This window comes from Camelus bactrianus, chromosome 24 (genome assembly GCF_048773025.1).
Source record: "Camelus bactrianus isolate YW-2024 breed Bactrian camel chromosome 24, ASM4877302v1, whole genome shotgun sequence".
NCBI classification, from domain to species: domain Eukaryota; kingdom Metazoa; phylum Chordata; class Mammalia; order Artiodactyla; family Camelidae; genus Camelus; species Camelus bactrianus.
The window spans coordinates 22,535,847-22,563,758 of NC_133562.1; the positions used below are offsets into that span (position 1 = coordinate 22,535,847).

The window sequence follows — 27,912 nt, forward strand, 5'->3', positions numbered from 1 at the left end:
TCTGAGAAAGCTAAGAATCCTTTCAGATCTAACATTAAAAGGACGCATTTACTGAAGCACATATATTTCCATGAAAATGGATAATCTGTAAGAGCCAATGTTTTCAGTCATCTCGGGAAAAAAATTACATCACTCTGCAAACTCTCTCCCCATTAAGCTTTCTAGGAGAGGTGAGAAGGGTAGTTACAATAATTAAAGGAATTTTGAGAATGATTGTTTTCAGTATTGCCTACTAATAAAACTCAAACATTAGTCTGTGGGTTTTGTTCTCTTTTGTTTATAAAAATAGTATTTCTCAACATTTTCCTTAATACTTATCGAATGAGATAGATTTTTATCTAACTTTGTTTTTTCTGAAATGTAATTTCTTTCCATCTGATAACTTTAACATTTATACTTTATTAGATATTTTATAGGTGCATTTATGTCACTGACCATTTAACATTAACTTAAACAATGCCATAAAAGAGATTCTGCAGAGGGTAATCACATTCTACAAACATACACGATCAATGAGTGAATGTTTTGGGATTTTTTTTTAACTTCTTTTCTTGCCCCGTGGGAGAGAAAATGTTCAGATTGTTTTCTGAAGAGGCAAAAAAGACTGGCAAAGATTCCTTCTATTAGAACATCACAGCTAATCATACCTCTGAGAATTTGGGCAACAACGCTGTGTGAACTGGGTGTATCTTTTTGACACTGGAAGCCTCCATGGGGTTTTGCTGTTGAATTTTTCCTCTCATGGAATAAACATAAGCTTATTTCAATCAGGCAGTTGGTAATGTTATATTTGATTTGGTTATTTGTGTAATTATTTTGTTTTCAGTGGGATCTTTCTTTAAGTCCTGTTTTTGTTTTTTGGTTTTTTTTACGCATACATTTTATTTTCTTCTCTGACTTGTACAATGATTCATTTTATCTTATTTGTTAGGGATTGTGTTTTCGAGATGAACACACTCACAGAGGAAATCTGACAGTAAGAACAAATCTGTTTATCAACCAATAAGAGGCAAAAAATATTAGTCAAAATATATTTTGCTGGATTTTAGGCTAGTTATATCATTTGAAATATTTGCATGGGAACACATAGAGAAGAGGATAAATGGGGTTGTTGTGGACAAAGGAGCACTGATTTGGAAATGTTTTTTATTTAATTTTTGGTTCTTTTTTTAAAAAATCATACAAAAATTTTAGTAATTATTAGAAGTAGGGACACTATGTCATCAAAGTTCCGGCACTGGCAGAAAGCAGCATTTCTACATAAGAGGTCTATTTCTACAGAACATTTTTGAGGGGTCTTTTTAAAATTTATTCAATGAGTGATTATTAATCAGCAACTACTATGGTGGGCAATAGACTTAAAACACTAAGCAGATTTAGCGTGACACCTAGCCTTGTGCAATTTATAGTCTGTTTGTAAAATAAACAGTACACAATTATAAAAAATAAAAATAAATAAATTTAAAGCTCATACAAAAGCAAATTTTAAATGCTATGAATTTTTTTGGATGCACATTTTATGTAATCACACATCATCTTTAAAAAACAAAGAAAACTGAAGTTTTTCAAAGGTAAAATTAAATAAACTGACCATGATATGAGGACATTCTGAAAGAATATAGCAGTGTAGTCTAAAGGAAAACAAACTTGTAAGCCAATATAGCATCGTTATCAAACAATCAAGGTTAAAGCAGAGGTGAAGGGTTCGGAACGTCTAGCGTGTATGAACATCGTCCTAAAGGCTCCTTCACACTCAGGTTGCTGGCCCCCAGGTCTGCATTTCTCATGAGTTCCTAGGTGATGCTCATGCTGCCGGTGCAGGACCCATGCTTTGGAAAATTACTGATGGAATTGATGTGTTTCTATACCCCATCTTTTTGGTAAGTCTATTACAACTCTATCAAACACGCAAAAAACCAAAATTAGTGTGTTCAAGAGTTAGTCTACTTTCTTTTAAAACTCAATGAATCTAACATTTCCTATCAGTTATTAAACTAATTTATAGGGTAGATTGTTTAAATGCGCCATTTAAATTGTTTGATAGTTTAAATACTGTACGTATATTTCAGAGAGATTCCATTGATTAAAGACTAGTTTTTTTTATTTGCTAATATATGAATATTATTACTTGTTATTAATAAAATTGTGGATTGTAAGGGATATTATTAGTTAAGGGGATGTTATTTTAGGGACCGAACATATTATTCTTGCTGTAAGGTAAAAAAGCTGTCCAACCAGTTTTGTCAGCTTTGCTCTCACTAAGGGAGTTGTGAAACAAATAGAAACTGAAATGATCAAGGATAATATATTGATCTAAAATCTCAAAAATATAATTCTTGCTACAAAAAGTTTAAGATAAAGTACTCTGTCAGTTCAAAACAGTTGCAAAAGAAAGAGAAATCAGTCAATCAGTTAGGATTCAAAGATGGTAGAGAAAAAAAAAAATACATATGTCGGTCAAAATTAGCCCTGAATATTCCTTAATAGTCCTAAATTTCCTGTCTTGGTTGTTAGACGCTCAAAAGAAGACGGCCTTTCTTACATTTTTTTTTTTTCACCGTGGTTATGGACTTTCTTTGTCTGGAAAGGGGTACTTTGGACCAAAAAGGTAATGAGTCAGAGACGAGAAATGATCTCACTGTCTTCTCTCTCATATATCTCAATATGAAAAGTATGATTACAGAATTTCCAGCTAAACAGATCCGGGAAGTGGTTCTTGGAAAAGCTAGATTTGTATTAGACCTTGACTCAGGGAAATGGTTTAGACATGAGGATGTAGAGGAAACTAACCATATAGGGGCACACAAGCGTACTCTCAAAGGCAAATGGGTTGGAAATTGAGGTGCATAGACAGTGAATGACTAAGTGAATCCAGTCGGAGAAAAGATTTAAATGAGAGAAAGCTGAATCCCTTTGTGTTTTGGAAACAAGGTTGACAGCTGGATTGATTAATCCATTTGTGGAGGCCAGGTCAAACTGTTTGTGAATGTTGTGATCCGTTGATTCTTTACAATTCAGTGAGTGACGCTTTCATTGCCCATGGCTGAGCACATTAAGAAAATGGAATTGAGTTTCTCCAGTGGTTTGTTTTTCATTTCCCGTATTGACTTTTGTTACTCCCTGTGCCGTTCCATGGCTGATTTTGCACAGCATATTAGAAGGAACAAGCCCCTTAGAAATCACTTGATAAAGATTGCACTTAACAGGAACTTTAAAAGGTGTAGATATAAACACTAAGGATTTTCTGTAAAGAGAATGAGTTCCAAAGGGTAGCTTTAAATGGTTGCTAATCAGGGAAGGGAGGAAATGCAGAAGTAGGGATGAACAGTCAAGAAGCAATTGCACATCCTTGGGACAGGTTTCCGGTTCCTCCTCAAGGAATACACATCATAACATCTTTGAGTTCTTCTGCAGGAATTAAGGCCCCCACCCAGGTGGAGAATGCTAAATTCAGACTGAGAACAAGAGTCCTGAAACACTGTCCTGTTAACTCACCAGCAATCAATCATAAGAAAGTCATACACCTCATAGCCCTCACCCCAAATTTTGCCTATAAAAACTTCTCCCTGAAAACCATTGGGGGATTTGGGTTTTTAGAGTATGAGCCACATGTTCTCCTTGCTTGGCCCTGCAATAAACCTTTCTTTGCTCCAAACTCCTACATTCTGTTTTGTTTGGCCTCACTCTGTGTTGGGTGTATGAACTTCCCTTCAGTAACAGACACAGAAAAGAGGGTGAGTACCATGTGGACATCGTATAGCTGGAAATGGATCAGGACAGAGAGATGCAAAAGAACTGAGAATTGATACAGGACACTGCTGTTCAATGTTCATAATAACAGGATATAAAATATACTTAAGAAAACAGAATAATATAATGTATGTATCTCTTATCCTAGAAGGGAGGTGCCATTCCCTTACCATTTTTTTTTTGTTCTATACATAAATTCTTGAACTAATTAACTCCTCCAGCTATAACTTACATATATATATGTGTATTTACATGTGTATGGATCTATATGAATTAGAGAATTATACCTATTTCTTTTAAAGTTAACAGAACTAATTACAGAATGCAGTTTTCAAGAGACTTATTCCTGGCTCTGTGTTATATATCATACATCTTACCATTATAAATGTGGCATATATAATATGCTTTTAACTGGAATGAATTCTATTTAATTTTATGACAAAGATAATAAGGCATTTGTGGTGTCTTTAAGAATAATGAGAGATGGAAAGTAAGGGTTAAGAATGATTTTCTTATGATGCAATAACCTGACATGCTCCTTCATTTGTTCAAAGGCATTGGCAAGTCTGGTTAGAGGAGAGGGGGGAGTTTTGGCTGTTAAAAATTACACCCTGAGGGCCTGATCTTTGATATTTGATCTTCCTCACAGATGGTCCAAAGTTGACAGGAACAAGAGAGGGTTTGATTTTAGAGTAAATTACCAGTGTGGCAGGTGCTAAGGCCATAATAAACAGGCATCTGATTAATGAATTATCAGTCTAAGAATGAGGTGTATCAGAATAGGTTCTTGCCCCTCACAGGGAAGACTTCAAGAGCAAGTTACTGTAAAGTGAAAGCAAGTTTATTTAGAGAGAGACACACTTCAGAGAGTGGGGTCTCTCTTACTCAGGAGGGAAAATGGCTTGGGAGATGCACACTCCATAGACGGAGCGCGGGCCATCTCAGAAGGCGAGAGAGAGCAACCATGAGGTGTGGAGTGGTTGGGTTTCACGGGCTTGGTAATTTTGTATGCTAATGAGTAGGAGGGTTATTCCAGCTACTTTGGGGAAGGGGCAAGGATTTCCAGGAAATGTCCCCCTGCTCACTTTTGACCTTTTATGATTAGCCTGGGAACTGTCATGGTGCCCTTGGGTGTGCCATGAGGCTCGAGGTCTACTGGAAGTTGTATATCCTGCCGTCTTGGTTCTAACCAGTTTGTCCTGTCCTCAGCTGCTGTGTCATTCCTTCAATGGTTGTGCCCTGCCCCCTTTCCTCCTACTTCAACGGGATGATGAGAATGTAAGTCAGGACACAAAATACAGGCTCAGGAAGTAGACATGTGTTCTAGCTAATGGACCTGGGCAGAATGTAAAGTAGGGACTGTTCCAGTTTGCCCAATGAGTTTTGGCTTATGCCTGACTTGGCTTGTCTTGATTATTTATTAATACATCCATTATATCCTGGAGAGATTTGTATAATAAATTGCATGACTGTCTTAATAAAAGAAAAATCAAGAGAAAAATACTTTGTTTGGGAGATTGTTCCGTCAGTTGGCGCAAACTTGAAATAAGCAATACATTCCGACAGGAGAACCCTTCACCTATGAGACCCTCCAGTTACCCACTTTCCTCTACGTTGCACCTCAAGACGCTGCTACACCCCAAAGCATAGGAAAGGAAATGAGAAAGAGAATCCTGCCCACCTTGGGAACCTGGAACTCTCAGAGCAACTCTGCTCTTGTTAAAGCGTCATTGGTTTTTCAGCTCACTTTGCAATGCTTCTGACTCCCCACAGCCCTGCTTCCCATCTGCGTTTCAGCCAGCTGCACAGCTGGGGACAAATTAAAACAGAGATTGCAGCAGCAATGCTCAAAACTTAGGGGCACTAATTACATGCCCTGCAACATGGACTAGGGCTTCCAACCTGAACAGAACTATACCACGCATTGCCCTGCTTCAAAAGATGTGTGGGGTAGGGTGGGGAGGACTAGATGAAGTGGCACCATTTGTCCTGGAGGGTGGTAAGGAAATGCTGGATAAAAGACCTGTACGGGGACAGAATGACAGAAGCCTTCGGATTTAACAGCCTGTGAAGTTTCTCCCCAGTGGAGAGAACATTTGCAGAATCAGTTTGGTTGAATGGAAAAGGAAAAATCACACTGAATCTCCATCCTAATTGAGCTGCATTCCAATTTGTTCCCAAAAGGAGCTTTCTTAGGGTTTGAAGTACATACACACAGGAAGGGAAGATCAATACACGCATCACACTTAGACCTACCTGGTAGAGAAGCATTTCTTAGCAGTGCTGGGTTTTTTTTTTTTTTTTAATTAAAACAATTCATGTGCAAAACATAAAAAATAAGTAAATCACATTTCAAAGCTGAGAGTAAAAATTCCAGTTACCTTTCCTAATCCTATTATTCTTCTGTACAGATTTTCAGCCGATTCCTCTGTATTATCCTCATCTCATCCTCTTTCATTTAACAAAAAAGTATCACAATTTTATCAAGTACAAAATTATAGGCACATATAATACATATATATTGCAGCCATAATGTATAAGGAATAATATTGAATACTACCCAACTTAAGAAATAAAATAGTAATCATACTATTGAAGTATCTTTCATATCTGTGAATGAAAAATACTGTGAACCAGATCAGTAAACAAAGAATGCTGAAGCCATCAAGTCATCAGCAGCTGCCGCCACCCCCCAGTGGGGACAAGCCTGCAGCCCGGCCTCTGCAGCCACTCAAGATGGTGCCCTCTGAGGGGACTCAGAATAAGAAAGGACAGGATACTGGCCCTAGACAGCTAGGTGTTTGTCAAAGGAATGAATTCAATGAGCCCAAATGTTTGCTTCCTCCCATACATAGAAAAGCGCTGAATTCTTGAACTTGAGATGCCCGGTTTCCTTTAGGTAACAAGTAATCTTTTATTGTTCCAGCCACCTGGTCTTTGTTGTAAAGCTCCTATATATCCTAGCTCCTCCCCTACCTCTTGGGCGCAGTCCCTCAGAGCCATCTGAGAGGCTGTCTTCCCAGCTGGAGTCCTCCCCCCAAAGAAAACCTAACTCTCAACTTTCAGGCTGCGCATTTATTTCAGTCGACATATCTTTGTAAACAACTTTAAAGCACCCCAACCCCAGAGTCTCCTTTCCTGTAAAGCATGAAGTCCTTCCAAATTTAGTGGTGATTCCCAATGTTATCTTTAAAAATGTTTTAATTATTATCTTTATAAATAAAAGTGTAAAAGAAGCTGAACAGAATTTCCTTGCAAACAACATGGCTTATGTTCCTGAAATTTCTTACATCGCAAGAAAAAAGCTCTTGTAAAGCAAAGACAAAAATCAATAAAAGAAGTATTATACATTTTTAAAAGATGTAGTAAATAGTATTTCTAGACAGTACCAACTTCTAAAATAAATCAGATAGATAAATGATTAATATTCTAATCCATGATCCTTATTGTCGACTGAAATAAATTTGCAGCCTTAAAGTTGAGAGTTATGTTTTATTCAGTGGACAATTCTGAGGACTTAGCCCAGAAATGCTCTGAGGGGCTGCTCTGAAGAGGTAGGGGAGGAGCCAGGATATATATGAGCTTTACAACAAAGACCAGGTGGTTGGAACATTAAAAGATTGCTTGTTATCTAAAGAAAATCAGGCATCTCAAGTTAAAGAATTTAGTGCTTTTCTATGCTTGGGCAGAAGCAAACATTTGGGCTCAGTGAATTCATTCCTTTGACAAGCACCTCACTATCTAGGGCCAGCGTCCTGTCCTTTCTTATTCTGAGTCCCCTCAGGGTGCAGCATTGTGAGAGGCTGCAGAGGCTGGGCTGCAGGCTTGTCCTCACGAGGGTGGCGGCAGCCGCTGATGACTTGATGGCCTCAGCGTTCTTTGTTTACTGATCTGGTTCACAGTAGTTTTCATTCACATTATGAAGCACGTTCTTTCTTACCCAAGATGCAGACTCCCTTACAAGGTCCATGTTATGTAGATTTGATCAGTTTTTAGTTTTTGAGTGATCTCTTACTAGCTTGAAGCTAAATATATTTTGAACTGTCATTCTCCATCTTAATTTTTGTTTTTGTTTTTGTTTTAATGAGGTATGTATGTAATTATGGAGGCTTTTAATCAATTTTCCCAGCACGTTATTAGGTTCTTGATCTCCAGCTCATTCAGTGAATCAGTGTGCAACTGAACAGGACCCTATGGTGTCTTTCTGGCACTGATCCCTCCCCTATATTCTCTGCTTTAGCTCCTCTCTGAAATACTTAGATAATACTGGATGATGCGTACTTCCTGAGTTGTTTTCAGATGGTAAAACCATCACCAAAAGGAATAGATTAACTAATTAATGATTATGAGCACATAGTGTAGCCATGCGCTCATTCCTACTGGCACCTAAGGACTAATAATGTTAACCCCTGTGACACCAGTTTATTACTTCACCATCTGCCAGTCAAAGAATTGTGCATGAGCTGACCACATACCCTGGGACTCCCCTCCCTCACCTGGCCTTTAAAAAGGTTTTGCTGAAACCCTTCAGGGAGTTTTTGTTTTTTCAGCCCTTGCTGTCCTAGACCACTTGCTTGGCACCCTTAATAAATGCTGCACATCACAACCTAGTGTCAGTAGATTGGCTTTGCTGGGCATGGGTGAGCAGACCCAATTTTGATTTAGTAACATGTACTTTCTCATGTTCTACAAAAAAAAAAAAGGCTTTTCTAGAGTAAACTTGGCTCATAGAAGGTTGTGTTGCCAGAACTGCTCCAAGTCTTTGCTCAAAACCTGCCAACTCCCACCTTTAGTAGGAAGTAACATAAATCTTTAAATTAAGGTGATTAAAGTGTCTAGAGATGAGAAAGCAACTGAAACAAACAAAAGAAGACACCTGACGGATCCAGCTGGGACCAAGATGGCAACAAATCTGACTTCCAGCAGACCCTGAGTCTCATTATACACTGGTTTTACTACATTAGAATACTAAATTATACGTCTACCAGCAGCCATGACTGAACATTAAAGACCAAAAAAAGATGAAAAAGAAGGTGGCAGCCCACTTCCTCAAAAAGCCCTGCCCTTTCCCTGGTAAATGAACGAATGTGCTTCCCCATCATCAGCCTCACTCCTCCTCCCTTTGTCTTCACTCTTTAAAATTAAGTCCCTCCCAACAGGTGGGTGAGAGGTTGCTCTGGGAACTTGGTTCCTGCTTCTCCATTCTTTGGCCATGAATAAAGCTTGTGGGGCATTAATCTAAGCTTTGATTTTGTTATCTGGTTGCTCAAACCTGAATTAAAAAGAAACAAAAAACAAAACAAAAAACCTTCCTGCTGAGGCAGAGAGCCTCAGCCAGGCTACAGGCTGAGCAGGACTCATACAATTTAATTTGGTAACAGATGGAGAAATCAGTGTTGTCACCATCTTTGGTTTAAAAAAAAATACTAGTGTAATATTCTGAAAATAAATATTTTTTTCCTAATGCTGATAGTAAGCTTTCAATTCTAGGGAACAAATGTAAAAATCATATAATCTCAATTCCACTGTTGGCACAATCATTGCTGAGGAATGATTTTAATTACCAGGAACACTGCCAATTGAGATATTGCTAAGGATTGTGCAAAAGCAATTGTCAATATAAAGGAATTACCCCCACTATTCCCTGCCCTGCTCTCAGAATCATGCAGAAATGTTTGGGAGCTTACCTTGATGAGACAGGGATGTCCAAAAGCAAAAGTGTACTAGTAAGTCTAAAACAATAGCTTAAATACAGGTGATATTCTGAATAAATATATTCATGGACTACATATGTAATACATCTGAACTGTTTTAGAAATGGATTTTCCATTAGTTTACTCCATATGGTATAAATCTATACTATGGACACTTTAGGGAAACTCAACTTTGCCTCTGTCAAGCATTAAGTGGAGCCCACCCTTTCCTGTGTCTGTTATCTTCATTACTTTAAAGATGGTTGTTATTCTCCTCTTCAGTCTTGTTCTTTCAAAAATATAAAAGATTTACATGCACCATCTGTCTCCCCATCTACAACATATTATTTTTCCTTCTCTGTATAGCAGATTTAGGTCACAATAGATGAGACAGCACTAGGATGAATTTTGCTTAATAAGTGTGTTATTGGGCATATCAAGGCATTTGACATCAGGCAACCTGTTATACCCGGAGCTCTGGGGGGGTCAGGAGGGCAGGGTGTTGCATCTGTGTTAGGGATGAAGAGACTAAGTTTGGCCTCGTGAGGTCGCATCTTAACACATTTCTGAAGAAGTCAGATAAGCAGTAATCAAACTCTCAGAAAAACAGTTGAGTATGATAATTCAAGCAGTTTAAAAGTGGGGACCACAATATTATATGTTTCAAGTGTGCTGCATAGTGATTCACAATGTTTAAAAGTTATATTCCATTTGTAATCATTGTAAAAATAGAGACCAAGAATTATTGCTGCTGAAACCCAGACTGCATTCAGCAGGGTAGAGCTAGAGTATCCAAGACTTCAGATAAACATTTGACAGGTAGATAAGTGAGAAAACAAATGCAGAAAAAAATCAGGTTGATGTGAAGACAGGAGGCTTGCTGGCTACGATTGTTACCGAGTCAAATTCACTCTGCTCACTGCATGACAGGCCAATAGATCAGGAGATGAGGTGTTGGGGCAAGGAATAGTGACTTTATTCAGAAAGCTGGCAGACCAAGAGGGTGGCAGACTAATGTCTTGGAGAACCATCCTGCTCCAGTCAGAATACAGGCTCCTTTTATACAAAAAAACAAGGGGGGGATGTTGTTCATTGTTGCAAACTTCTTGCTGTAGGAATTATTTGTTCTTTCAGCCGTCCATGCAGGTCAGGCCATGGTGCTCCTGCAAAACCTCCAACAAAACAAAGGCTACGCTCTATTCTGCAACTTGTTATCTTTATGTAAGTGCAGAAGTGTTAATATCCTTAAAGGTCAGAGCCTTGAGAAAAGGGTCACAGTGGTTAAAACCAGAGGAACAGATCCAATACAGGGTCAGATCAGTTCTCCTCTACTACATGATGACATTGACTTTGCACATAAAGAATAGTGGCTTGAAAATGAACTCACCTTTCTTTGGTGTTAAAGTTACCCCGAAACTTTTTCCAGGTGAGTTTTAAAGAGGGTATTATCAGGTTAAGGCTTGAACATAAGGGTCACAAAATCCTCCTCTCACTTTTTATGATTTCATGGTTTTCCCATGTGAAAGAATGAGTCAGTGAATGTGCTGAGGGTAAGATCTTTATTTCCTGGTTATATGCCTGAGTCTCTGTTCCAAATATTCTAATGTAATTAGTCTGGTTTACCCTAATTTTCATGATATTGTTGGGGAGGAATACATTTTTCTCTCCCTTTCTAGGTTCTTCTGGCTGATCTAAAAATTCGATTGGCATGAGACAGATTAACAAGAGAAAATCAAACACAAGTTTATTAACATGTAAACAGGAGATAGAACCTGGAAAACTGAGTAACCCACCAAATGGCTGCAATTCTCACCTTAAATATCATCTTTAGCTAAAGATAAAAGAGAATGTTGGGAGCAGTGATTTGAGACTTCAAGGGGGAGGAAGGCAATTCACACGGAGATGGAAAAACAAATGCTTGGTAAACAAGTTCTAGGCCAGGCAGGGACACTGGGACACAGAGAGGACTCTGCTCTCTAGACAGCGCACCCAGACAATATTTTTTGTAGATATCTCTAGTTTTGGCTCAATTCTGGGAAAAAAGCCCTTTATCTAGATTCTTTAGGAAGCTGAGGGATCTGCTGTCTCTTAAAAATAATCAGTTTAAATTAATCTTCATGCCAAAGAGACACATTCTGGAATGGCAAATTTTGCTCCCCTACCATGTTTTAAAGTTTTAAATGTTTATTCAATTGAGATTTAGTTCTTATGCCATCAAACTCACCATTTTAAAGTGTATGAGTCAGTGTTTTTAATATGTTTACAGTGTTGTACAGGCATCACCACTAGGTCCATAACATTTTCATCACCACAAAAAGAAATCCCCACACCATTAGCCGGTATGCCTTTCCCCCCCACCCCCAGATTTGGCAACTACTGATTGACTTTCTGTCTCTCTGAATTTGCTTATTTTGGATAATTCATATAAAATTCACTTAGAGTTTTTAATGCAATTCTGGACATTTGGGAGAGATCTACCCACACCCCACATTCCCGCTGGAGTACAATAATGATTTAAAAAAAAAATAGGTCAAGTCCCCAATAATCCAGCTAACCCTGGCTCAGTGTCCCAGGAATAAGAGCAAATCACTAAATAAGTTATTTTTATTTTTCTGTGTGGCCCCCCTTTGCTGTCATTCTGCTGATTTTTTTTTTTTAGCATTTTTTTAAATTGAGGTGTAGTTGATGTACAATATTGTATGTTTCAGTGTATGTTTCATAGTGATTCACAATGTTTAAAGATTACACTCCACTTGTAATCATTATAAAATATCAGCTATATTCCCTGTGTTACACAACATAACTTGTAGCTTATTATATTATACATAGTAATTTGTACTTCTTAATTCCTTACCCCATCTTACCCCCTTTCCTTCCCTCCCCGCATTGGTAACCACTGGTTTGTTCTCTTTATCTGTGAGTCTGTTTCTTTTTGTTATATCCACTAGTTATTTATATTTTTTAGGTTCCATATATAAGTGATTTCATACAATATTTGTCTTTCTCTGTCTGACTTATTTCACTTAGCCTAATACCCTCCAGGTTTACCTATGTTGTTGCAAATGGCAAAATGTCATTCCTTTTTTAATGGTGAATAGTATTCCATATCTTGACAATTATGAATGATGTTGCTATGAACATTAGGGTGCATATATCTTCTGAATTAGTGTTTTTATTTTATTTATTTTTTAAGATAAATACCCAGGAGTGGATTTGCTGGGTTATATGGTATTTCTATTTTTAGTTTTTTGAGAAACCTCCATACTGTTTTGCATGGTGCCTGCACCAACTTACATTTACAACAACCGTGTACAAGGGTTCCCTTTTCCTCACATTCTTGTCAACCTTTATTGTATTCCTTATGATAACAGACATTCTGACAGGTGTGACATGATATCTCATTGTTTTAATTTGCATTTCTTTGATCTGCTGAATTTTTGATCACTTAAGCATCCCAGTAGGGTGCTCATAACCACCACAGACTGGTTCAGCTTTTTGGCATAAGATGAAGATTAAAGATAAATGAAACATGTCCTGAAATTTGATTTCCTCTCTGCTCCGTTTCATTGGTTTGAAACATGGTGACCGCAGATTGATCTTACTAAGGCTAATGACCTGATGATTAACAAGAGAAATGAATCTGTGGTCAAACTGCCTGTTTTAATTATTCCAAAAACTGCACCATCAACACACGGCAGGCAGCAGCCTCTTGGATAAAGGTTTGCCTGCACCTGGTCTTGATAATTACTCTTTTGATAGTAATCTGCTGTCTTGATTATTACTCTTTTGATACTTAGCAGAGAAAAAAATAATCAAAAAGCTCACAAATACTCAGTCTCTCACTGCTTGGAAGAGGCAGGATAAGGCAGAGCTGAAAGGCTTGATTCTGATCTGTGTCACAACTTGCAGTGAAATCGTGATGTCACACAGCAAGCTGGATAGGAGTTTGGCCAAGAGTCAAGTAGAGAGTGCTGTAAACCAGAGAAGCCAGATTCTGGCTGAGGAATGTAAAAATCTAGAGGACAAAATGTTTACTGATGATTCAGGCAAAGAATATTTGGTGTCTGGGCTGTCCTATGGCCAGGGACTCGTAGGGAAACAATAAAATACCCAATCTGGCCTCATGCTGGTTAACTGGCATCAGTTAAAATGCAGAATAATAGTAAATGGTACATACATTAAATTTTTTGTATTTGTTTAAAACATACTGATGTATATTCATCTTTAATTCTTTGATGGTGAGCCAACACACCCCTTTTTAAAAATAAAAGTCTGCCAAATGGAGTCATATTTTTGCATGAAACATCCATAATGCATCATTCGTATTTTGAAGTTTTGATTTTTTTAAAGTGGAGCAGCAATTTAAGATACATGTGAATTTTTGAGGGTTCAGAATTGTAGGTTTTTAATGCCAAATTTTTAAGCCATCTTGCCCACCCTTATTTCAATGCAACTTGAGAGGTGGAGTTGAGGCTCGCTATTAACATACCATTTTGAAACGCTCCATTTAAATGTTGACTCTCTTCTCACAATATTTTATCAGTTCATCACATACTTAAATTATATAATTAAAAAATTATATACAACTGGGATAAACTGGTTGAGGACATCACCGACTCTTGGTAAGCATGTTGGAGAGTGTGCAGGTTGGGTGAGAGTAATCTGACTAGCAAGATTAACCATAAGATTTGGAAAGGGAGTAGGGTCCGCTGCTTAACCAGATGGGTAAATTAAAGAGAAAGCTGGTTAAGAGTTCCTACTGTAATAGGGTAGCAAGAACAGAGTGAGGCATTCTGTCACAGGTTTTTCTGTCACATTTACATGACAACAAAAATGATTTATTAAGAGGAGTTTCTTATAAAGGCTTTAGGAGCAGCAATTTGGAAATTTTGTAGGTTCATAAACTTAGATTCACATTTTTATTTTTTTATTTTAATTTTATTTTAAATTTTAATTTTTTTCAAATTTTTTATTTTTAAAAGTAACTTTGCAATAGCACTCCAGCAAGTCTCATTTACTGTTTTTAATAAGGCTGAGGGTTTAATCCATATTGTTAAAAAAAATAGAAAATGATTGATCTAGGTATTTAGCCCTCCAGTGCCCACACATGCATTCAAAAATTGGAAATGCCCTCTTGCCTGGTTCCAGGTACTGGAATGTGTATAATATAATTTTGATTAGCATAGAAATATCAGCAAGTCAAGAGTGAATTAATATAATAATACAGCCCATATTTGTAGTACCTCAATAAAGGAGGAGTGTTTTTCATGAAAATTAGGGGAAAATACTTTTATAACAAAATAATCTTACAAAATACCAATGTCTAATTTGATTATGAAGATTCCTAAAATGTCAAACCTTTGGACTAGACCATAACAACGTTGCCAGGTTTGTGCCTGTGGAGCATTTTCCTAAGTCTTATTTCTATATCTGAAGTGACTCTGGGTTGTTTCCTTAAGTCCTTTGCCTGGAATTATGTAAAGGGCTCTTAATAATCTTCTTATCATTTATTCTGTCTTCTTATCATTTTTCTCCATATTATTCTAGGGTGAGAATTTTAAAATGCAGCCATATTTTTTTTTACTCTTCATCAACAACATCATGTTACTCCTGGAATTAAATTCAGAATGATTGATCTAGCCATCTAGCTTGGTATAATCAGACTGACATCTTTAGTGCCATCTCATCACGTGGCCCCCAACACGTTCTCGGAGAAGTACTGGACATCTCTTTGTTTGCATAGCTACCATTTTCTTCCCTAATAACTTCCCCATATGCAGTTCCTATGCCTGGAAAAGGTTTAAATTATTCCCCCATCTGCCTCATGAACTCAAACTCATGTGCCTTCAGTGACCTCAACCCTCAACATCAGGCCAGGTTCCCTTTGCACAGTCCCAATTGTCCTTTTGGTCTGGTTTAGTTTATAGTTTTCCATCTGTCTCCTGCATGAGGCCGGTCCCTGACGTAAGAAAGAGTCCATCTCTGCTTTGCTCAGCCACTTCCTTGTGTCCAGTTTCATGTGTAAACGTCATAGTTTCTTAATCAAAATTTGTTGACTAAATCAGTTATTTTACTGTTTATTTTATTTTTAATTTTTTTTATTGAGGTACAGTCAGCTTACAATGTTGTGTCAATTTCTGGTGTACAGCACAGTGCTTCAGTCCTACATGAATATAAATATATTCATTTTCTTCTTCTTTTTCACCATGAGCTACTACATGATATTGAAGATATTTCCCTGTGCCATACAGTATGAACTTGCTTATCTATTTTATATTTGCCAGTCAGGATCTGCAAATCTCGAACTCCCAGTTTATCCCTTCCCACCTCCCTCCCCCGGGCAACCACAAGCCTGTATTCTATGTGTGTGAGTCAGTCAGTTTCTGTTTTACATAGAAGTTCATTTGTCTTTTTGTTTTGTTTTGTTTTTCAGATCCCACATAAGAGCGATGTCTTATAGTATTTTTCTTTCTCTTTCTGGCTTACTTCACTTAGAATGACATTCTCTGGGGCCATCCATGTTGCCGTAAATGGCTAGAAGCCATCATATTACCAAGGGCCGAGTATGGCATGCTTAGCCATTTTAAATTTTCCCCTGAAAAAATAGGTAACCATGAAATAATTTTTAAGAAGTGACATGTTTGGAATTGCATTTTAAACACAAAACCCACTGGCAGAAATTAAGCAATAGGCATTAAGTGGCATCACCAGGTGAGGGGGTACCTGTTAGGGATCCGCCGTGGGAAAGCTGGGCAGGAAATAATGAAGGTTTGACGTAAGACAGTAGCAGAAGTGGGAATGGAGTGTCTTCCCTGTGGGGAATATATAATAAATTTCATGAAAGATTCAGGAATTAAGAGTTAGGAAATATTATCATCTGTTTTCTAATTAGATTTCACATCATATAAATCACCACTGATATAATAGAAACAAAAAAGCCCAATTAATAATTTCCATACATAGTTCTCTATTCTCTACATAATCCTAATTAAATTTCTTAGAACATCCCTATTTTTGTAATAATTTAGGTTCACATTTTTTTCACATGTATCAATGGAACTGTTTAACTTCTTAATTATGTAAAGAAAGTTAAGGTCGACAGTGTGAGATGGAAAAGGGACTTGATTGCTCTTTAATAGCCATTGTTGAACAGAAGGTAAATTGCAGGAACAAGAGACAAAATTTAAGATAAACTGATAAGAGGAATATCATTGTCCAGGAGCCTCTTGTCTGGCAGCACTTGTAAAATTTTTGCAGAACCCAGGGTGCTCTGTCTGTCCCTGTGATACAGGATATTGCTACAGATGAATTAGCCCAGCAGGAAATGACAGACGGCACCACTCGGAGGATCAGAAAAAACTGGTTTATTCTGCACCGGTGCCTGCCCAGCGGAGTCACCACCAAAGGCCAAGCCCCTGCCCAGGTTCTGATGGTTTAGCATACATGTCAAGCTTCCAGATACTGTGTATTTAAAACGGGGCTGGGAGTGAGTTTTGCGCTTTCCAACTGCTCGGGGACGCAAGTGAGCAGGATCAACGGCGGGAGGTGCAAGCAAAACAAACATAAGGGGTTTGTCCTTCCTTGATGTCCGTTCTCAGTATGAACAGACTTGTGGTGACCCAAACAGCCTCACAGGAAGACGGGGAATGGAACACAGAGGAAGCTCAAAGGAAGCTCTAAGCTTGAAAAAGCAGCAGTTTCACCTGGAAGAAGCTGACTGAGGGGTATTCTGAAATAGGTTAAAGAATTAAAAAGTTAGTATTTCTTTTGGAATTTCTGATTATATTTTGTGGGTTAATTCTCAGACAAGATATACCCCTCCTGAGTTAATGAGCTACTTCAAAGTAAGAGCAACGCAAATACTTAAAAAATATTGATTTATTCAATTATTCAGATTTAGATGAATGACTAGCACATAGTTAACACTAACGTAGCTTTTCTTAGTTGAGTAATTTTTGGTAGAGTTATATTATTTGAAAAGATATTTGTTCTCCTGATTTCTAGATTCGTATGTCTAAATTTATTTTATTTTATTTTATTTTATTGAGTTAGTCAGTTTCCAATGTTGTGTCAGTTTCCAGTGTAGAGCACACTTTTTCAGCCATACGTGAACATACATATATTCATTGTCACATTCTTTTTCACTGTGAGCTACCACAAGATCTTGTATATATTTCCCTGGGCTATACAGTATAATCTTGTTTATCTCTTCTACATATATCTGTCAGTATCTACAAGTTTCGAACTCCCAGTCTGTCCCTTCCCACCCCCCCTCCCCCTGGCAACCACAGGTTTGTATCCTGTGTCTATGAGTCTGTTTCTGTTTTGTATTTATGTTCATTTGTCTAGTGTTTTGATGGATCTCTTCCATCATAAATCCATAAGAAACTTAAACTGAACCAATCCTGTATGGAAATTTGTCAACTTTTCCAAATTGTTCCCATTCCTGTGTTCTCTCACCCAAGGGCACCACCACATCCACCCAGAAAAGTAACTCTCTTCCACACCTCATGCATTTAATCAGTCTCTAAATTCTGTAAAGTTCTGTCCTGTGATATATATCAAGCCCATTCCTCCCTTCTCATTTTCAATATAGACATATCAATATCAATATAGATCTGTTTTCCCAAGTCACCGCTAACGGAGAAGGTGGGCAGTGACCAGGTGTGGATAACAGTTCTATCTTGCCTGCTAGTTTCAGGCACATTCAAGTCTCAGAAGTACTTTCACACAGATATTATTATTTGTGTATGATTCAATTAGACTCAGAGAGGTTCAAATAACTTTCCAAAGCCCCTCAGTTTTTAATGGGATGTTGGATTTGAATCCAGCGCTGCCTGGTGGGTGTTCCTCCTCCTCTTGCCCGTGGCCAGTGTGCCGCGGGCATGGGCTTTGAAGCGAGGGTGCTAGGGTTTACATGGTAAAGCTTCTCCTTCTTAACTATGTGGACTAATTCATCAAACATTTTCTATGTTCTCTGTTAAGGCCTTTACAAACCTTTTTACAGGTAGGGTTGTCAGCAAGAGCCCTAAGCCATGGTAGGAATGTTATCATCACTTTATAAATAAGGAAACTGAAACACAGGGAGTTTGGGTTGCGTACCCAATGCCACAGAATAGAAGGCACAACTGGACTTCCATCCTGGGCAGTCTGAGTCTACCTTCTGAATTACACACTAATTGTCATGTTCCTATGGGAAACTTCTATAACCCCTTTAAACAGGAATAACTTCCGCATGTATAAAATGGACATAGGATATTTTGAAGATTAAATAAGATGATCAGAAAACACTAAACACAATGCCTTGCCCATAGTAGTAACTAGATAATAATATTTGTTGTTACCTTAATTATTTGACTGTGTGATCTGGAGGGCTGAGGCAGGAATTAAGTACTTTTATCTCATCAAAAATGTTTCTGTATATATAGTTACTTGCTTCATAAATATCTGTTGATTTCCTTATTTAATACTAGTTGTTTCGAAAGACGGTGAGGTGAAAAAAGATAAAGTGTTATCAAATATTGACAGATACATCAGTAAAGTGTTAAATTATTTTAGATGTAAACCATAGTCAATAATGGAGCTTTATTTTATGCTGCCATGTGGAAAGGAGGCTTGTGGGAGAAATTTCCTCCTTGACCTTATATCCATTGAATAGCAAAAACCTTCAGCATAATCAAACTCAAAATCCAAGGACTTTCTTTACTTATATTTCCCAATAGTACAGCAATCCAAATTATTTTGGAATGTGTCCCATTATTTTCTTTTATTACTCCCTTTAGGACATTCATCTCTAAAGGTGCCCACAGCAGAGCACCTGGTATGCATTGGGTATTAAGAACCCTCTGGTGATTTGCAATTCTGTACCAGGAGAGGAAAGATTGTGGAGTCAGTCCATTTTTGAAAATTAGTTTTCCTTTTCTACACCTCCAAATTCTAGCCAGTGTCCCTCTAAATACATGCTTGTGGTTGCAAAAATGATAAGGCTAGAGTGTGCAGCTGATTCAGTCCTCAAATACCCCTCTGGAAAAAAAATGGAAGACCTGAAGGTAGGCAGGATATGGCGTTACCCAGCGGATGACACAGAATCCCAGGATGAGATCCACAGGTGTCCCTGTGAGGTAATTTACAAATGTACTGCAAATGCCATTAGGAAGCCTGCTGTGGCTCAGAGAGACGACTAATATGTCATGCTTGGCAACTAAATTCAATGATGTCGAATAACATGTTAAAAAAAAAAACAGATAATAAAGAAAAGTGGTCTATATGGAATCAAGAAAATTAATTGAAGAGTAATTACATGCCAGGGTTAATTCAGTAGTGACTAAGGAGATATAAATGTTATCTGGAAGTGAGTAGTTGAATCATCAGAAAGACAGACTCAGAATAATCTGAGGAAAATTTTCCACAGCCCTCTCCAATTCCTTGTCCTCTGTTTCATATTCTGCTTCTTTATCTCTTTTCCTTTTTACCTGTCTGCTTTCATATTGTGTTTGCCTGGTTCCTTAATAATTGGTGGTGGTGGAGTTGGTGGTGGATGAGGAGGTGGAGGAGGAGGAGGAGGTGAGGAGGAGAAGAACTCGATGACGATATAGAAGAAGAAAGAGACAAAGACTAAGAGGAAGAGTAAGAGGAGGAGGGGAAGGAGGAAGAATAAAGGGAGTGATTTTCTTCTTATATGGGTTTTTAACAGCTCTGTATTAGCGAGTGAATTAGAGACAGTTTAGTTAGGTCTCTCAACATCAAGTGTATCTACGTCTATATCACAAGAGCTTCATGTTCTTTAATTTCTCTGGAAAAGAGTGAAAAGGGATTCAATAAAATAGATCCATCCTTACCTACAAGACTGGAAGAATGCATACTACATGTTTGTAGTTCCTTCAGTAATTCCTTAAAGACAGAGGCAAAAATGTTTCTTATTTGTGTTTGTCGAAAACGGTGTAATTTTTAAAATAGCGTAAAGTGAAAATCCACGGCTCTCACACTAAATAAATGCCATCCTCTAGTACCAGGAGCAGTACTACAGGACTGACTATGAGGTTTTTGCACATTTTTCTCACCTAAGCCAACAACATTTAGATTCAAAGGAACATAAATGTTCACAGACACACTACGGATCTACTAAACAAGGATATGAGTGCAGAGAAGTAAGATAAATGAGCCACGGGCAGGCAGATAGTCTAGTTGTTGGCAAAAGATCTTTAAGGTTATGGGTTTGAAATAGCAAGTTAACAATTAGGATCCAATAAAGGTGATTTCTGTACTAGGTCCTCAGCTGTTCTCTGAATTTTATTGGTTTCTTTGGTGTGTGGGGTGACTAGAACACAGAGGTGAATGTTTACATAGAGACCAAGTCCGATGCCGTCTGCAAAGTGAGAATTAAACGACATGTAAATAACATGTTTGTATCTGCTCACATTGGACACTCAATAACCGGTTATTATTATTGCACATGAAAAAGCCTAAGCTGACTTTCTTGCACAATGATATATTTAGAGGAGCAGACAGTATTTACGCTTTAAAATTTACTGGTAAAGACAGAGTTCAGGGTACTAAAGGATGACTCAAGTTCTCTGTAAAGCTAAGCCATCACTGTAAAACCTATCAAAACTACAGCACACTAAAGCTGAAAACCAACAAAAGTAATATTCGTCCCAAGGCTGCAGACACTATCATCAAATTTAATAAGCACTTATTGCAACAGATTATTGGAAAGTTTCCCAGAACTGTTTGCTCCCAGGGAAATATGTACTTACAGGAGCCGTGGTTTAAAGGTAACTCTATCACCCATCATATATTAGGTTGAGAAATGACCAATAGGGGACAGTGTAACTGGTGGCACTTATGAAAAAAATAAGGCGGCACTTGACAGCCATTTTATTACACTTGGAGCATATTGAAGATATAAATCATGAAGATATTAAAGAATCTGGATTTTTGAAACACTAGGCTTGGGAACCCAAACCCTGTAGAGACTCAAGATGGATTCTAGGCACTGAACACATCTGAACTGCTCTGGGCATCTCAGCATTCATGGGTCCCCCAGGCCTCACCAGGAGGGATGACTGAGACAATAGGTTTTGAATGAACAAAGCCAGCCGTCACAATCTCTGAATTGCCTTCTGCAAACAAAGCAAGCTTCCTGTTTCTGATACTTCAAATACCCAAAACAAATTTTTATGTAATTATATTCATGGAGTTTTGCTTTTCCATGGTCTGAGTTCTGAAGAAAAAAAAAAAATTCTTGTTCTTATTCTTAGGATGGAGTTTAGGTAAGTCAGTCGAACCATCCCAGGGTGTTATATAAATGTGGGCTACCAGTGGAGACTGGCTTTGGATTTAGTACTTTCTGTTACGTATTTATGAAGGCAGGGAGGATTGCTAACAGAATGAAATGCTTATTCATATTTGTTGTATCCAGAATTTTTGTCCTCTTCTTGTCCCCTAAAATATTGCTCTAATCAGCAGACCTATTTTGCTACCCTCTCCGATACCACAATCTTACTTACTGTTTGAGTTAAATCACCGAAGGCCCTTGGCTTTTCCAACATGATGCACTATATATAAAATGAGTTACTGCAAATAAGACAAGGCTAGTGTCGTAAACTTGTCAACATCATCTCCAGGATTTTCTTTCCAGATAATACCACATACTTTCTTGATATTACCTCAGCCTGAAAACGGGCAAGACTCTGTTAAAGGTAGACATCGATGAATCTCAACACATGAAACTCATGTTTCAGCACATTTCAATAATGTAAAAGAATTGGGAGTATTAGGTATGGATCATTTTGAATCGGTTTTGGTAGGGATCCATCATATATGTGCATGAAACAGGCAATAAGTATTTAGTTAGCATGGAAAGCAGAAGACTTTCGGTTTGGGTTTAAGATTTGGTGAGTGCATCCTTCGGTTTTCCACGTGCCACCGAAGAACAGCAATTATGGAGCAGCAGGTGTTAGCGCTTTCTCTAGCAATGGAGCTAGCCTCCAGAGGGTTGACACTTCCTTTCTTGTGTATCATCTAAAGCAGAGCCAGATGCAGCAAAAGTCTTTAGCCCAGAAATTAGAATGAGCTCAAGCCAAATATCCTTAGGAAGAATTTTGGTGTGTTCTTCCTGGCCAATACAAAACACGATATTGGATTTTCTGGATGTGTATGAGAAGAGACAGCACACAAAGAACAAACAAAGCAAATTGGGCTCTATCCAGAAGTTTTTGTTTTTAGCAGAGCATCTGGTTAGTGTATTATGCCTATTTTTTAAAGTGGTAATTAAAATTAAAAAAAAAAATGTAGTGGATATTGGCCCAGGAGCCAAGTACTTTGCTGTCATCATAGATAGTTCAGAATGACAAGCACGGTTGTAGCTTTTTTGATGTGATGGCAATGTTAAGACATGCTTTTTCACATTTATATTTTAGATTCAAATAATTACTTGGATGTGCAGTGACACAAAAATTACTGAAATGAGAGGTTGAGCTGTGAATTATCAGAATCTGAAATAAAGATTCTTCATTACCTCAGAGAGAGGTCCGGCTTTGATGTCACTGGGGAGCTGGTTAGGAATGCAGACACGAAGGCTCCGCCCCCGACCTACTAAGTTACAATGTCATTTAATGAGGTCCCTGGGCGATTTGTCTGCACCCTGAAGTTTGAGGTGCACTGCTCCGTTACACTAAGGAGGTTTGATGTGTCTGTGTTTGTGTATGTGAGTCACATACACAGGAATCACGCTCATTAAAAATCCCAGTTTATAAAAGATGTTTTATTCTTTAATACATTTCAGCCTATGACTAATATTGTTGCCTATCTCCTGCTCCTCTGAAACCACTTGTCCCCACGGTCAACATGGTTGCACATCCCTACTGGACTCACAATTAAGGGAAAGTCTCTACAGGGATTGTAGGCTTGAGGAGTGTGTAAGAATAAAGTTTCCTCTATATTTTTCCAATGAGAGATGTCATACAAATTTTCTTAAGATAATAATAGTAATTGCTAGGATTAACTTAGCTGATACAATATTCATGTCTCCCTTGCAAGGGTTTCATAGGCATCATCTCATTTATCCACATACATGACATGGGGTGATTGTTCCTTTAATTACTCAAGGACACACAGGTAATATATGGAAGACTCAGAATTCATACAACATAATCACTATTCTTGTCATTTTTGTTTGGGCTAAAGTCACCAGATTTTAGGAATTTGGCACTAGCTCAAGCTTGAGCCATATCAGGATTTAATAGGAACTGTCATGGACATGAAATACATTGGAAATTGGACAAAGACAGAATCGTTGGCTTAGAAGTAGGGTCACAAACAGAACTAGGAGAGTCCACTGTCTTACCTAAATCAATTCAATTTTTGCACTTACGTGAAGTTTCCTTTTTAGTTGATGCACAACTGTTCCAACCTCTTTTGACTTCTGTAAAAACTTATTATTAGACTCAAATCACTTTGACTAATTATTAACTTGAATTGTTCTGTTGCCATGAGAAGTGGGTGATCTCTCTAGCTACACTGTCAGCCTTTGAGGGGATGGGGACCAGTCTCACACCTTTGTCTTTTATCCCAGAGAGTGAATGGCACTGTGCCCTATCATTAGCTTTTGTGTTTATAGATTAGCTGACTAACATGCTCCGGGTGATCTTTGATTTTCAGGAATGACTTAGATTAGGTCCAGAGATTGAGACATTTATCCCAGTAGGAAGGAATTTACAGATCACTATACCCCAGAAGCTAGCTGGGAACTGTCTCAGAGAAGTTCCAGGAAGTTTGCATCAGGAACAATTAGGCTTAAGGCACAATCCTCATTCCCTCTGCTAACAAAGTTCATCCAGTACATTGTGAATGAAGAATATTGCTTGCCACATCAGTAAACAAAAATACTGCCACCATCAAGTCATCAGCCACTATGGTTGAGCTGGAGGGAACTCAGGATGGGGAAAAGCAGGCCACCACAGCCACCCACAGCGGTGGCCCCTGAGGAGACTCAGGATGGGAAGGACAAGAGAATTCCCCTAGATGGCTAAGGTGTGTATCAAAGGAAAGATTTCAATGAGTTCAGACATTGGCGTCTTCCCATACATAGAAAAGTGTTAAATTCCTTGAGATATCTGGGTTTCTTTAATTAACTTTAATTCACATCTTTTGATGTTCTGACTACCTGGTTTTTATTGCAAAAACTATACATCCTGGCCCCTCCCCTACCTCTTCAGAGCAGCCCCTTAGAGATGTCTGAGAGGCTGTTCCTGGGCTTAAAGTCCTCAGAATGTCCACTGAACGAAACAAAACTCTCAGTTTTTAGGTTGTGCATTTTTTTTCGGTCAACAACATCATGCAGTTTTAAACAAATAGTTAACTTGAAAGGAAGGTTTGAGAGAGAATTTTCAGAGAGTAACAGAATCTTGGAGCTAGAGAATACTTTAGTGAGAACAGAATTTTCAACTGCCTGAATCTGAAATCAGGGTTCAAAGAGAGTATGTTACTTGTTCAAGGAAGCAAAGGAAGACTCAGATTGGAATCAAATCTCTTGATACCCAGTCCAGTATTATTCCTTCTTTCTGATGCTGTATCCACAGCGGAGCACATTTAATGTTTGACTGAGTGATAGAACTTTCTAATCAGAGGAGGCTGAAGTCCACTAGTCTCTTTTAATGAGGCACTTGATTCCAAGTCCCCAATTTAATTATAATGATGCCAGAACAATCCAGCAGATAAAACTGTGCTTGTAGTTCAGTTTTTAAGCGGCCAGCTGTAGGACTGGGAAATGTTCTGAGAGAAGTGGCAACACCTCAGTATTATTCCAGGGGATAGCTGGTGTAACTTCCATCAACAAAGTTAGATCCAGTAACGTGGTTTATTCCAAAACTAGTAACTCCATAGAGGCAAGGATCAGCAAACATGTGGGCTTTCAAAATATGGTCATATATTAATAGAATTAAATGCACCCAAAGTAATTCAGCAAAAGATAAGGAAAGGAACTAAAACAAAATGATCACAGAAAGTCCTGTTGTATATGATAGAAAAACATACTGATGGGTTTTAGATGGGCAGTCAAAATCAGTCCTCATTAAGCTCCATGGAACATATAAAACCGAGTGCCTCAGGACACTCAGATATGAGGAAATCATCATTATTCCCCACACAGGTCATAATGAGGATGGTAGAGAATTAATGCCCAAGATTTTTCAAATAATTATAATAGTAATTAAATAGGTTAGCATAGCATATCCTATGGCAAGTGCTTGCCACACACTCTCATTTATATTATTACAGCAATCTATGTGACCAGAACATTATAATCCTCACTTTTGTATCAAGAAAATCAGGTTCAGCTATACTGTAACTAGCACAGTGTCACAGAATTAACAAATTATTAAGACAAAGTTTGATCACAAGCCCTGTATTCTAAATCATTTTATGATAGTTTATCTCCTGGTTCCCTAAGACACTTTGGATTACGTTATTATTTTTATTTTTAATAATGACTTTTGCAGCTCTGTAAGAAATTCATGGGGCAGAATAATCCATGAAACAGACAACCGTTTCTCAGTCTTTGTAAACCTTTAATCTTGTTGGGTTCTGTAAACTTGTTAACAGAAAAGCCAAGGCTCTCTTGTCCATGAGAGAAAAGATAATAAGGAAGGGAGATCAGATTATTTTGTCGGGGTACTGGATGCTGAAGGAAGGGAGGGAGGCTCACATGACTTAAAATGTTTTATAGAAGTTGCTGTTTGGAAATTTTGGATATGGGTAAATAAAAAAAGTACTTTACTGTGTAATGTATTGTGGAAACCCCTTTACTACCCCTTCAAGAAAGTTAACGACCCTGAATCACCAACACAATCTTGAGAAAAAATAGTAAAGCTGAAGGTATCACACTTCCCGACTTCAGACTATATTACAAAACTATAGTCATCAAAACTGCATGGTACGGGCACAAAAACAGACAGACACATAGATCAATGGAACAGAACAGAGAGCCTAGAAGTAAACCCACAAACCTCTGGGCAATTATCCTATGACAAAGGAGACAAGAATATACTGTGGAGAAAGACAAACTCTTCAACAAGTGGTGGTGAGAAAGCTGAACAGTTACACATGCAGAATAAAATTAGAATACTCTCTAATACCATAAACAAAAATAAACTCACAATGGATTAAAGTCCTAAATGTAAGACCTGAAACCATAAAACCTCTAGAAGAGAACACAGAACAGTACTTGATATAAATCCAATCAATATTTTTTGGATCTGTCTCCTAAGGCAAAAAAAGTAAATAAATAAATAAACAAATAGGCCATAATTAAACTTAAAGGCTTTTACACAGCAAAGGAAACCGTCAGCAAAATAAAAATACAGCCTACAGAATGGGAGAAAATATGTGTAAATGGCGTGACCGATAAGAGGTTACTATCCAAAATATAAACAGCTCATACAACTCAAGCTCCAAGAAACAAACAACCTGGTTTAAAAATGGACAGAAAACCTGAATATACATTTTTCCAAAGAAGACATACAGATGACCAGCAGGCACATGAGAAGATGTTCAACATCGCTGATCATTAGAGAAATGTAAGCCAAAACCACAATGAGGTATCACCTCACACCTGTCAGAATGGCCATCGTCAACAAGTCTACAAATAACAAATGTTGGTGAGGATAAGGAGAAAAGGGAAACTTTGTACACTGTTGGTGGGAATGTGAACTGGTGTCGCCACTATAGAAAGCAATGCAGAGGTTCCTCAAAACACTAAAAATAAAACTACTGTATGTCCAGAAATCCCACTCTTGGGTATATATCCCCCCCCCCAAAAAAAAACTAAACTGAAACCACAAATTTGAAAAGATACATGCACCCCATTATTCATAGTAGCATTATTTACTATAGCCAAAATATGGGAGCACCCTAAGTGTCCATCAACAGATGAATGGATAAAGATGTGAGATATATATATGTAGTGAATATATATATATATATATATGTAGTGAACCTATAGAGTATTAAGCTTAGTGAAATGTCAGACAGGGAAAGACAAATATTGTATTTTATCATTTACATGTGGAATTCAAAAAATTAACTAGTGAATATAACAAAAAGGAAACAGAGTCACAAATATAGACAACAAACTAGTGGATACCAGTGGGGAGGAAAAAGGAGAAGGGGGCAGGATAGTGTTTTGGGATTAAGAGACACAAACTACCATGTATAAAATAGGAAGCAACAAGGATGTAGCACAGCTAAATATAGCCATTATTTTTAATAACACTAGATGGAATATATGCTATTAAAATATTGAATCAGTATGCTGTACATCTGATACAATATTATAAATCATCGATACATCAACAAATAAAGACAGTTGAGATGAATACATAAGACTGTGCTTCAACACCCAGAAGAGTAAATCCCTCAAGATGGCCAGCTACATCCCAGGTACAAATAAAAATGTCACGTCTTTCTTCTT

The 27,912-nt window shown here is 37.8% G+C and overlaps 1 pseudogene; it reads left to right on the forward strand.

The window, feature by feature from the left end:
* The first annotated feature begins 13,362 nt into the window (after window positions 1-13,362).
* LOC105071660 (MKI67 FHA domain-interacting nucleolar phosphoprotein-like) overlaps window positions 13,363-27,912 on the forward strand; it is a 65,445-nt pseudogene continuing 50,895 nt past the window's right edge.